The following is a 13,659-nucleotide window of genomic DNA, read 5'->3' as shown; positions in this document are numbered from 1 at the left end:
TCATGGCCGGGTAAAAGTATTTTTAAAAACAGTAAGGCTAAATAAAAAGGCTTCAGAAAATCCCTTGTTCTAAAAAGATCCTTACACACTTAATACAATATTACTCCAAATACAGTGGAAAATTACTCCACAATAAAAAAGACTGAACTACTGACACATGCAACATTATGCTGAGCAAAAGCCAGAGATGAACAACTATGTACTACAAGATTTCTTTTATATGAATCAAGAACAAGCAGTAATCTACAGTGATAGAAAGTAAGACGACAGTTACTTGCAGAAAGTGGCAAATGATCCGGGAGGTGGGGGGCGGGGGGGGGGGGGGACAGGGGGCGTGGCCAGGGGGAGTTCCTGTTCAATATACTGATTGAGTGGTTGGTTACAGAGCTTATACATTTGTCAAAACTCATCAAACTATACATTTAAGATGTGTGCATTTCACTGTATGTAAATTTCATCTCAAATTTTAAAATTTGGTAAAGACTGTTATCAATTAAAAATGAAATTGTAGAGGGGCGGCTGGTTGCCTCAGTCAGTTAAGCACCTGACTCTTGGTTTCGGCTCAAGTCATGATCTCACGGTTTCTGAAATCAAGCCCCAAATCCAGCTCTGTGCTGACAGCGTGGAGCCTGCTTGGGATTCTCTCTCTCCCTCTCTCTACCCCTCCCCCACTTTCTCTCTCAAAATAAACAAACGTTAAAAAAATTTTTTTAATTAAAAAAATGAGACTGTAGTTTTAAAATGAACTAAATAAAAGGGTTAATGTAAAAAGCAAATGCATGGACTTATAATGATGTCATAAATCAAAGATAATGAATAATCCAATTATACACTTGAGGTCCAAAGTAAAAGACTCCGAATATCCAAGTCCCTTTGTTCTAATTCATTGCCTACCCAGAAACCTGCTGATTATAATTTGGTCTTGTGGGTCCACAAATCATTTAGATTAAAACTTCAACATCCAATAATTTTCATATGATAGCAAATTCACTTCTGAACTCTAAAGAGCTAATAATGTACTTCTTTGAATGACTTGCTGAAGGGAAAAAAATACCAGAAAACATAACTACCACAACAAAGGAGTGGGGTTTGGGTTCAAGGTCATAGCTCAAACTTGGGAAAGCCCTATTTGTTGGGTGATTTAAACAGCGATCTTGGGGGGCGCCTGGGTGGCGCAGTCGGTTAAGCATCCGACTTCAGCCAGGTCGTGATCTCGCGGTCTGTGAGTTCGAGCCCCGCGTCAGGCTCTGGGCTGATGGCTCAGAGCCTGGAGCCTGTTTCTGATTCTATGTCTCCCTCTCTCTCCGCCCCTCCCCCGTTCATGCTCTGTCTCTCTCTGTCCCAAAAATAAATAAACGTTGGAAAAAAAAAAATTAAACAGCGATCTTGGGGTGGGGTGGCTCAGCTGGTTAAGGGTCTCACTCTTGATTTTGGCTCAGGCCATGATCTCATTGTATGGAGCCCTGAGTCAGGCTCTGCGTTGACAGAACAGATTCTCTCCCCGCTCTCTCTGCCTCTCCCCTCCACCTCTCTCTCAAAATAAACATTAAAGAAACTAAAATAAACAAACAGATCAGCGCTATTTGCAGAAGTCCTTAGTCTAATGGTTTCCTATTCCAATGGCTCAAAAAAATAAATTTAGAGAAGTCTTGGAAAAGCAATCTTCTGGGGATAACATTCATATATTAAAGGACACACACACAAAAAAGACTCAATAGAAAAGCATGTTCTGGGTATATTTCAAGCTTGGTCAGGACCCATTTAGAGTAGATTTGAATGGGATAAAATATTAAGGAAAGTTCCAGCAATGGGCGTGGTAGCTAAAGAGTTGGCAGAAAACCACATTTTGCTGGGTTGCTGACTGACCGATGTTTTAGGTCAGGCTCACTTCCCAGTCTCTCTGTGAAGAAGGAAAAAAAGACTAAGAAAATTAGTAAGTTTGTTCTAAACTTGGGTAAGAATGCCATTTATCCTAGCTTTCTCTGCTTTCCTTAGCTCAAATATTTAGCTATTTGGTTTGAAGGGAACTTCTAATTCATGCCCAGAGACAGATACAATTCATAGAGATCAAGACACTTAGAAGAAGAAATCCTTTTGTTAAGAGAATGTTTACAAACATTCCACTAGGCTGGTGGAGTGCCATATTATTATATGGTCATTATGAAAACAATATATATTTTCATATAAATTACTCATAGATTTCTCCTCCCAAGATGCTCACTAGGGATGTTAATCAATTATACAATATTCCCAAGTGTATGCAGCAATACAGTCTCAGCAAAGATAAAATGTCTTAAAAATGGAAAGACCGACTAGTTCGGACTATCAGTAATTCCCAAGGTGTGGTTCCTGGACCAGCAGCAGCCTCACCTGCACCTAGTTAGAATGCGAATCCTTGAGTCCACCCAAAATCTACTGAATGAGAAATTCTAGGAGGTTTTTACAGGCTGTGCAGGTGATTCTGATTCACACTCAATCACTGTGCTAGAGCATAAGAACCCGTCTTTCCTTTTGGGACAACAAGCTCCACCCAAGATGAGGTTGAACTGGCGACCAAGGTAAACAAGGGAAGAGCTCCTCTCCCCAGTCACTGCTTCTTTTGATCCAAAAATAACAGCTCTGAACAAACAATTCAGGTTTCAACCCGATAACTCTCCTTCTAAACTTCAACTATTAAGCCCTTATGCCTGTAACATTTTATGATTCTTATGCAATCCTCCTTGTTTTCTGGTTCTCTGCTATGCATCTGTCATCACATACTTTCTCCTCCCCACTCTATTAGCCCAAATCCTTTTCACCTCCAATCTGCTCTAACATCCCTGTAAAATTAATTCAGAATCACTTGAAAAGGCAACAATGGTAAGAAGTGGAGGTCAAGGTGCCCAGGAAGTGCCAAAAACAGAAAGACTGGGGATGTTGGCAGTAGGGGTGATATCTAATGTTCAACAAAATTTTTAAAATCTGTCAGGGGCGCCTGGGTGGCTCAGTTGGTTAAGCATCCAATTTCGGCTCAGGTCATGATTTCATGGTTTCTGAGATCGAGCCCACACTGGGCTCTGTGCTGACAGCTGAGAGCCTGGAGCCTGCTTTGGATTCTGTGTCTACCTCTTTCTCTGCCCCTCCCCCCACTCACACTCACTCTCTCTCTCTCTCTGTCTCCCTCTCAATAATAAATAAACGTTAAAAAAATGTTAATTTGTCAAACTTTAAAGTAAGTATAATATTGATGATATCATTGAAAATGTGAACACTGTATATTTGATGATATTAGGGGATTATTTTAGTTTTTAAGTTATAATAATTATTTTTAAGAGTTCTTACTTTTTTAGAAGTTATTAGCAAAATATTCACTGATAAAATATGACATCTGGAATTTGCTTTAAAATAATAAACAGGAAGGGAAGAAGGGCAAAGATATAAATGACACAAGATTAGTCAAGATTGTTGAAAGTGAATGATAAGTACATGCGATAACATCACACTATTCTCTCTACACTTTCATATACTTGAGATTTTCCATAATAAAATATTTACAATTTTTTCATCCATATTTGTAGACGATAGGATTTTCAAACACCCTTGACCATGATATGTTGTCTTAAATACTTTATTTTTCTGTCATGACCTCAAGCACACCAAGGTCTCACCAAATATTTACAAACCAAATAAGAAAATACTTATTTTAACCACCTGCATAAACAAAAACACGCACTCAGAAAATGGGATGGCCTCTCACAGAGAGTTTGTGAGGCAGAGCATAAAAGTGCAAGTATTAATGACTGTGCCTTAGTCAAAGTTACTTCTCTTGCTCACTAATATGAAGAGCCAAAAGATGATGGGGCCACATTGGTAAGTAAATAAATGAAACACCAAGGGAAAACAGGACAAGATAAAAGGAAACGAGCTTCTCAGCTCTATGATGTTAATATTTAGGAATAACTACAAGGGAATTGATAAAAAGGTGAACACAATAAGCCAAGATCCTTTACTTCTTGAATAAAAGCATGTTGCTACTATTTGAAAAACTGATTGTACTAAATATCAGTAAATCTGAAGATCTTGTGAGAAGGTGAAAGAATGTCCCATTTCTCCTGATCTACTATCGTTAGCTATAATGACTGCAAGAAGAAGTTGTGAATTTGTCTAAGGTCACTCAAGAAGTAAGGTTTGAGCCCAAAACCCATGTTGTTCCCCATAGGTATTCATGAAAAGGCTAGTCAGCCCTGACTCAGACCACCAACCTTGACCCTTCTCACGAGCTTCCAAACCAGATTACATACCTACCTCCAGCGTGTGCAGCCCTGACTGCCTAGCATGCTGGACAACATACCCGTCCGTGAACATGCACCTGCTCACCTCCGTGCAGTCACGACAGCTGCTCCTTCCCTGCTCGGACCACCCTGTATGCCCTGGGACACTTAGTCTCAAGATTCAGCTTGGGGATCCGTGCTGCCAAGGCCTTGTTGCCTCTCTCAGAGCACCCCGGGCATGAGTCCACAGAGCCCTAATTTTATAATATTTGCCTCCTCGACTAAGCTGTGTATCCGCAGTATCTCGTGTGGCAGACAGCAGGCTTCCAGCGTGGTGCCTTGTTCCAGCGGCTCCTCAAACAGGTACGCTTCTGTCAAAATGACTCTAGCTCCTATATCCTGTTTGCAGCAAATAGTGTGACCTTCCTCTTAGCTGCATATGTCAAAAACTTATTTCCTCACCCTGACTCTTAAGAGAAATTTGGATAAATCTGATGGTTGCTATCACCTACAAGCTTACAAAGTGAATTTTCACACTCTTCAAAACGTAGGTGAACCAAAGCCATTGTGCAACTTTGGGATGATGTTATTTCTAAGAGTTTGCAAACTGAGTTCCCAACAGGATGGAGGAGTATTAGGGGGCCTGAACAGGTTTTAACTTCTGACTTTTCTAGCTACTCTAACCCTAACCCTCACGCATCTCTTCTTCTTAGCTTTTACAAACCCAGAGACTCATCTGTCTCCTAGTTTTCTGCCAGGTCTACCAACCTAGCCTTAGCTGGCAAGAGGTAAGCAGTTCTGGGATATCAGAAATCCAGACTGATACCCTGCGGAGGGCAGGAGAGGGTTAATAGCTACTCAAAGCTCTAAAAGGGAGGGAAAGGACAAGCATGTTTTATACACTGTGGGTCATGACCCCTATAATCAGAAGGCGGTGAAATAAATTTAGCACATTGCAATCAACATTTGAATAAAATAGAAAACATCAAGAGTGTCCCACAAGAAGAAAAGGTTAAGTATTGTTTTGTGAAACTTTTGATTCAGTTATATATACACACATCTGTATGCAATAAATATTAACTGAAGGCCTACCATGTGCCAGGTACGAGCAAAAAAAGAAAAATACCTCTGCCTTTAGGTAGCTGACATTCCCATGGTTTCAGCATAATGGGGAAGGAGCTTGGGGGGCATGCATGCATATGTACTGCATCATGATAGAAGAAAGTATATCTTACACTAGGTCAAAAACACTTGAGAAAGACTGCTCTATAGTGCAACGACTTAAAATGTGGTCTGTGAACTGGTTCATTAACTGTCACCGGTCAATTATGAGTTAAGTTCAGAAACTAAGTATTTAGAAAATCTTATAGCAATTGTACCTTGCTATGATATCCAATTATGTGATCATTTTGCTGGCCCACCCAATTTTTTAAAATTGAATTTTACAAAATCAATCCATGATGAATTGGAAATAAGAAAGAAAAAAAAAAAAAAAAACACTGGTCCTTTACCAGAGATGGCTGGAGAAGCAGTGCTTTGGAGGACACACCGGGCAAGTGTCTTGGGAGAAAGTGTGTACCCAGTACTCAGATTGGAAACTGCGACCGTGGATCACAGAGAGAAAGAGAACAGGCAGCATGGGGAGCAAGAGAAACGCAACAACTGGGGAGCACCATTCAGGTTCTCTCTGCACACATGTCACATGATGAAAGTAATTAAATGACAAGCAGAAAACTGTTAGCATTGATGATGACATGTGCTTAAATTCGAAGTGAAACAAAAGAAGTGAAACAAAAACCATTTGGGTTATGTAAAATTAATATCAGTGGCAGTCATATACTTGAACTTCTTTGTCTAATTACAATGCATCACAGCAGGGGCGCCTGGGTGGCTTAGTTGGTTAAGCATTCGACTCTAGATTTCAGCTCAGGTCACGATCTCATGGTTCATGGGTTTGAGCCCTGCATCGGGTTCTGTGCTGACAGTATGGACCCTGCTTGGGATTGTCTCTCTTCCTCCCTCTCTGCCTTTCCCATGCTCACTCTCTCTGTCTCTCAAAAATAAACATTAAAAAAAAAATACAGAATGATATTCTTATGATGCATCACAGCAGCAAAACATGTTTAATTTCTGAACCAGTTGGTTTTAATTATAGCAATAAAGGCTACATAGTTCATGCTAAAACTTCATAGTCTGTCACTAATACTACACGGCCAAAAATGTACTGTATTTAAAAATGAAAGAATCCTGCCAGCATACCAAATGGATTGGGGAGAATGGTAAAAATTGTGGGCTAGGGAACAGTTTTGTGGAGGAATAAGACTCTATAATAATTTAAAAAACTAAACTGTCTAGTGGATAATTTCTGTTGGTTTTATTTCAATGAGTTAGTTACACTGTTGGCTGTATAGTAAGCAAAAGGTCATCTTTTTCTTTAATAGCATATATGTCTCTGGCCATAACAGACAAGTCTTCAGCTCCTGGAGGAAAAAAATCCAAGCCAGAGCCATTTCTGAAACCAATACTGTACTGTGTATTAACTAACTAAAATAAAAAAAAAACATTGTAGGGGCACCTGGGTGGCTCAGTCGGTTAAGCGGCCGACTTCAGCTCAAGTCATGATCTCGCGGTCTGTGAGTTTGAACCCCGCGTCGGGCTCTGTGCTGACAGCTCAGAGCCTGGAGCCTGTTTCAGATTCTGTCTCCCTCTCTCTCTGACCCTCCACCGTTCATGCTCTGTCTCTCTCTGTCCCAAAAATAAATAAATGTAAAAAAAAAAAACAAAAACAAAAAAACAAAAAAAACCATTGTAAAAGAAGAAAAACAGAGCCCTGAAATGATATAGCTGAAAGTACAAAATACATTCTTAACATTGTTGTTCACTATTAAAATATTAAAAAGACACAAAAATTTTGTACAATTAATGAGTCCCCAATCAAGTATTAATTGATGGATGATACAATGTTTTGCAAACTATTTCTATTTCAGTTGTGAATGACTAGCACTAATTGCTGCAGTGGGAGATGTCTTAGGGGAGGGGTAAAGAGAATCAGGAAAGCGAGGCCAAAAATTATTTCCCAACACAAGAGCTGACAAACTATAGCCCATAAGCCAACTCAGGCCCACTACCTGTTTCTGTAAATAAAGTTTCATTGGAACAAAGTCACACTCATTCGTTCACATATCATCTGTGGCTACTTGCACGTTCAGCGGCAGAATGAGTAGTTGTAACTCACAAAGCCTAAAGTATTTACTATCCGGCCAAATGCAGGAAATGTCGGCGAACCCCTGCCCCAACCCATCCCATAGCCTCCTGACAATCCACAGAATCCTCTCCTATATGCACGTTCACCCACTGACTAAACTATATATTTTTTTCTTTTGTGTGAGAGAGCAGGGGAAGGGGAGAGGGAGAGAAAGAATCTTAGGAAAGCTCCGTGCTCAGCGTGGAGCTGGAGGCTGGGCTCGATCACATGACCCTGAGATCATGACCTGAGCCGAAATCGAGTCGGACGTTCAACTGACTGAGCCACCAAGATGCCCTGAACAATATTTACTGAGTACCTATTATGTATCAGGCACAAATATAAGTGATGAGGGTATAACAGTAAAGAAAAAGAAAAAAAGAAAATGGAGAAGAAAAAAAGAGTAAAAGTTGTTATTCTAATGGCAAGAAACTATAAGCAAATAGTTTAAATATACAGTAGATGATATGGTGATAAGTGATATGGGAAAACAAAGCAAAGGAGAATTAAGTTAACATTAACTTACTATGTATCGGTCACTGTTTTACATGCTTTTCATGTATTAATTCATTGAATCTTCTCAATAATCCTATTGACAAATATTTAGCCCTATTTTATAGGTTATAAAACTGAGCCACAGAAAGACACTCAAGTCATACAGCTAGAAGAAGGATGTGAGGCCAGACAGACCCAACTCTAGAGCCCATGCTCTTAATTATACATTGTGATGGCTCTTTGTGCAGAAAGGGAATGACAGGGAGTCACAATTTTAATATGCTAATCAGGGAAGACCCCAATGATAAAATGATGCTGGGCAAAGCTTGGTAAGAGGTGAGGGGGAGGGGCCCTCGGTGGCTCAGTCGGTTGAGCATCTGAGTCTTGATTTGGGCTTAGGTCATGACCTCACAATTCATGAGATCGAGCCCCATGTCTGGCTCCCGTGCAACCTGCTTGGGATTTTCTGCCCCTCCCCAACTTGTTCTCTCTGTCTCTCTCTCTCTCCCTCTCTCTCTCTTTCACAAAATAAATAAATAAACTTAAAAAAAAAAAAAAAAAGAGGTGAGGGGGAAAGTCACATGACTATACAGGAAGAGCTTCCATGTAGAAACAACCAACCAGTACAATGGCCAGAAGGGAGAACTTGATGTAGCTTCATGTAGTCTGTATGAGGGGAGAAGAGAAGTCACACAGTGAAATGCACAGGTCTTAACTGTACGGTTTGATGAGTTCTGATGAATGCACACACCTACATAACACACCCCCAATAAGATATCAACACTTGCATCACCTTGTGTGTGTTTTGATGGAAAAGCTAACACAATTTGATACACTGCTTGGGAAAAAGAAAGGACTCAAGGGCTGTGGCCTACTCCATAGAAGGATGGGGTGGCCATTTACCGAGGTGACTAACCTGCCTGCTCCCAACTCTGAGCATGACAAGTACTTCCTCTACCTATCAAAGGAAGGAAGCAAGAACTACTAAATCATCATCCATGGAGTCATCACCTGCTATCTTTTACACTAAAGCCAAACGAAACACCAGCATCTTGTACGTGAAAGCTATATGTCATGGCAGAACACCCAAGCAAAATTCGTGACTATGGCATCAAACACTCCCATAGCACTCCTTTTGCATATATATATACTTCTATTGCCAGGTACCATATGGGACCATTAGTTGTCTCTACTACATGCTATACTTGGCAGGTAGGCTCACTTAACTAGGCCTGTGGAATAGAGTCTCTACTTGAGTGAGCTTTTTAAGAACTAAGGTCCTACTCTTAATAATTTCTACCAAGCTTAGCTCAGGATATAGTGCTCAGTAAAGATTCAATAAATAAATGAATAATCATTTATATCCCCCAACACAAAACTATTCATTAATCACCATAAAGCGTGCTATACTCTCCCTCGCTTGCTCTCTCTCTCTCTCTCTCTCCCCCCTATAGAGTGCTGCACAGGAAAGAATGGTACATTAATGGACTTATTTGGCAATTTTGTGTTTCAGATCATCAACCCAAAATTTTTGTTCATTTTAATAAAAGTTCTGGTAACCCATACCTTCCAAGAGAGAATGTGCTATCTGTTGAATAACTAGGGCAAGGCTACCAAATGGCAAATATGAATCAGGATTTTTCATATTTTACTGTATACAGAACTAGTGCTTCAAAATGACATGAGAAAATGTATACATTCATTGACACACATGCATGTTCATTCAAAGAGTATTTATCACATCCCCACCACATGCCAGAAACTACTGTTCCAAGCACTGAGGAGTTTTCATTCACATGAACACCCCCAATTTCTGCATTCACCATCCAATCAAGTCCATTTCACAGACCGGTTAAGTGAGCCCACCCACCAGAGACATACTTTTTTCCCTAGCCAAGTACGGCATCTGAATTATTTTCTAGTGCCAACCCCAAACTTGGACATTCTAAATGACTGGGGTAACATGGTGCTTGCTTAAGCTTTAAAAACAAGGCAAAGAAACAAGATACTTGGTTTTTCTATTTTTGCTATTTATATTCTGCATATGGAAAGTCTTTCTTTAAATTATCTTTATCTCAGGATGCCTCAAATTTTGCCTTGTGGTAAAAAGTAATATAGTATTGAGGCGCCTGGCTGGCTCAGTCGGTTAAGCAGCTACTTCGGCTGAGGTCATGATCCCACCACCATTCGTGGGTTCAAGCCCTGTGTCAGGCTCTGTGCTGAGAGCTCAGCTTCAGAGTCTGTGTCTCCCTCTCTCTCTGCTCCTCCCCCACTTGCACTCTGTCTCTCAAAAATAAATAAAACGTTAAGATAAATTTTAAAAAAAAGGTAATATAGTATCAAAAATGTATTTTTCCCCAAGAAACTCCTGGCTATGTCTCGAGTCAGCTGTAACAAGTGTTGCTAGAGAAAGCCCAGCTGGTTCCACTTCCAATGCCTGCTATCTAACCGTGACTGGACACTTGGTGCTACTCATCAATCCCCGCATGCATCGTTAGTTCCCTCCCTATCACATTCTTCATGATGGCTGTCTCCAAGAATCCCTACAAAATTCTCCCCTAGTCTATTCCTATTCCTGCCCACGCTTAAACGCAGTAGATTACTTCATACCCTACTGGACAGAGAATCCTGGGGAGCTCTCCTCTAAGTGTATACTTACTTGTCTGCTCCCATCTTCTGTCCTAAGAAAACTTGCCACCCTTATTCTTGATCTCATCCCAGCCTTTTTTTTTTGAACAACTGCTCCCTCTTTCTCTTTCATCTTCAATTATTCCCTTCTGCTCAACCAATAAAATGTCAAAAATCTTCTGGACCTAAAAATCCTAGCCAAAACAAACCAGCAGAAAGCTCCCAAATCCTTCCCTTTGCCCTTCATAAGTTACAGATCTAGCTCTGACTCTTCACAATTACACCCCTGAAATGAGTGGTCCCCATATACTGCTTTCCCCTCTCCCCACTCCAGTCTGGCTGCCATCTACTCATCTCATAATTAAAAAAAAAAAAAAAAAAATCCCCCAGGCAACAAAAGCAGAATTAAACCAGTGGGACTACATCAAGTGAAAAAGCTTTTGCACAGCAAAGGAACTCATCAATAATATTAAAAGGTAACCTACAGAATGGGAGAAAATATTTGTAAATCATATATCTGATAAGAGGTTAATACCCAAGATATATAAAGTTGAATAGCAAAAAAATAAAAATTAAAAAAATCAGATTTTAAAAATGGGCATTTATTCCAAAGAAGATATACAGATGGACAACAGGTGCATGAAAAGAAGCTCAAAATCACCAATCTTCAGGGAAATGAAAATCAAAACCACAATGAGATATCACTTCACATTTGTCAGAATGGCTTGAGTCAAAAAGACAAGAAATAACAAATGCTGGTGAGGATATGGAGAGAAAGAAAACCCTTATGTACCTTTGGTATGAATGTAAATTAGTGTGCCCACTATGGAAAACTGTGAAGGTTCCTCAAAAAATGAAAAACAAAGCTACCATATGATCTAGCAATCCCACTTCTGTGTATTTATCCAAAGAAACTGAAAACATTAACTCAGAAAGACACATGCACCCTCATTCATGGTCACTGCAGCATTATTTGCAATAGCCAAGATAGGGAAACAACCTGAGTGTCCACTCACAGACAAATAGATAAAGCATGGGGAGCACCTAGATGGGTCGGTCAGTTAAGCATCCAACTCTTAATTTCAGCTCAAGTCATGATCTCATGGTCGTGAAACTGAGTGCTCTCCCTCTCCCTCTGCCCCCACCCCTGCTCACACATTCCCCCCACTTTCTAAAACACACACACACACACACACACACACACAAGAAAGCATGGTGCATACATACCTTGAGGATATCATGCTAAGTGAATGAAGTAAGTCAGACAAAGACAAATATCATATGATCTTACTTCTATGTGAAATTCCAAAAAAAAACACCAAAAAACAAATAACAAAGCAAAACAAAAAACTAAACCCAACCTCATAGATACACAGAACAGATTGGAGACTGTCAGAGGTAAAGGGTTGAGGGGTGGACAAAATGGGGCCAAAGATACAAACTTCCAGTTACCAAATAAAGAAGTCATGGAAATGTAATGGACAGCATGGTGACTAGAAATAATACTACTGTACCGCATATTGGAAAGTTGCTAAGAGGTGATCATTTCACAATATATACAAATACTGAATTATGTTGCACACCTGAAACAAATATAATGTCGTGTGTCAATTATACCTCAATAAAAAAAAAAAAAGGCTGAAAAATAAACAAATGGTCCTAAAAACAAAGATGGGAAAACAGCCTTTCATCAGAGTAGGAGAGAAATCCCATAGAATATTGGCACAATGCAATTAAACTGGGGGGGGGGGGGGGGGGGGGGAGGGAGGAAAAAAACCCAACCCTGGTGGTCTAATAGTACTATATTTCATGAAATAAAATAATCCAGGGCACGTGGGTGGCTCAGTTGGTTAAACGTCCAACTCTGGATTTAGGCCCACGTCATGATCTCACCGTTCCTGATTCAAGCCCTGCATCGGGTTCTGCATTGACAGCACAGAGCCTGCTGTCAGCAGCAGTTTGCACAGTTTGTTAAATGATTTGAGAAAATGTGTGTGATGTGCCTTGTGTCCCATAGGCCTGGTCCATTTTAAGGATTCAATAAATAGGGCATATATAACTACAATTTCTGCCCCTGCCACATATCAGCTGAGAACATCCTGTGCTGACTTTACAAACCCAGAGTTTAGCACACTTCTTCATTGGTTCCATAAATATGTTCTCATGACAGACCCCCACCTGCACAAGAAAAATCCCCTGTGGTACACATTATGCTTAAAAACAATGGATATAGGGGTACAAAAAGTAAAGGAAGAATGAAAAGGAGAAAGAAGAAGGGAAACAGGGAAGAAAAAAGAGAATGGAAAGCAGACAGTAACTTTCATTAAATGCTTGTCCAACTGTGACAATGGAACATTAGCAGACTAGGACTCTGACAGTAAGAAGAGTTGGAAGCTTGCTAAAAGCTAAGCAGAGCCATTAACATGCCCCAGGATTCTCATTTGTACATGGCTGTCACCATTGAGGAGCTTGTTCTTAACTTGCTGTAGGCTCCAGTGTGTAGGCAAAAAAGCCAAAGGAGGTTAGGAAGTCCTCCTACAGTGACAAGGGGGAAACAGCTCCCAGAGACAAATCTCTGTGAAAACATCTTACTAGGGAATAGGAAGAGAAATTAAACCTCATGTAGCCTCTTGAAATGTTTTAGACCTGTGGAGTGAGGTCCCAGTAAGACAGCTATAGTCAAGCTTGCAAAGTTGGTGTAGTTCTTTACCCAAAGGAAGGAACTGGGAGTTGGTGTCATTGCCCTGTATCCTAAGGAGAGAGGAAATCAGAGGAAGGTCTAACTACTCAAGGACAGTCCATAAGCCAAAGTTGAAAACTAGCCCAGAAGACTGATGTCAAGGGCCAAAGAACCACTGCCCGATACTTCAGATCTCTAGCTGATTTAAAACATCCTCATAACTAAGCTCTGAAAGAAGCTGGAGACAGTATTTTAGTCAATTGGGAAACTGGAATTCATGTGGGATCCCCTAGGTTTGTCTTCTTTGAAGAGATCAAGTGCCAGAACCATCAGGTTACCAGGTGGATGCTGGAAAGTTTGGG

The 13,659-nt window shown here is 40.4% G+C and overlaps 1 protein-coding gene across 30 annotated transcripts in view; it reads right to left on the bottom strand.

The window, feature by feature from the left end:
- The window catches only part of PPFIBP1 (PPFIA binding protein 1), a 173,431-nt gene that overhangs the window by 66,587 nt on the left and 93,185 nt on the right, over positions 1 to 13,659 (bottom strand). The window contains exon 2 of one of the 30 annotated variants that reach the window (XM_045464408.1): positions 2,951 to 2,961. The exons of the other annotated variants lie outside the window; for them this stretch is intronic. The gene's annotated coding sequence lies outside the window, so the exon portion shown is untranslated. The remainder of the gene's footprint in view (positions 1 to 2,950; positions 2,962 to 13,659) is intronic. 30 annotated transcript variants of the gene reach the window in all.

Source organism: Leopardus geoffroyi, chromosome B4, assembly GCF_018350155.1.
Source record: "Leopardus geoffroyi isolate Oge1 chromosome B4, O.geoffroyi_Oge1_pat1.0, whole genome shotgun sequence".
In the NCBI taxonomy this organism is placed as follows: Eukaryota; Metazoa; Chordata; class Mammalia; order Carnivora; family Felidae; genus Leopardus; species Leopardus geoffroyi.
The sequence above is the reverse complement of the archived record's forward strand: the minus strand, read 5'-3'. Positions and strand labels throughout refer to the sequence as shown.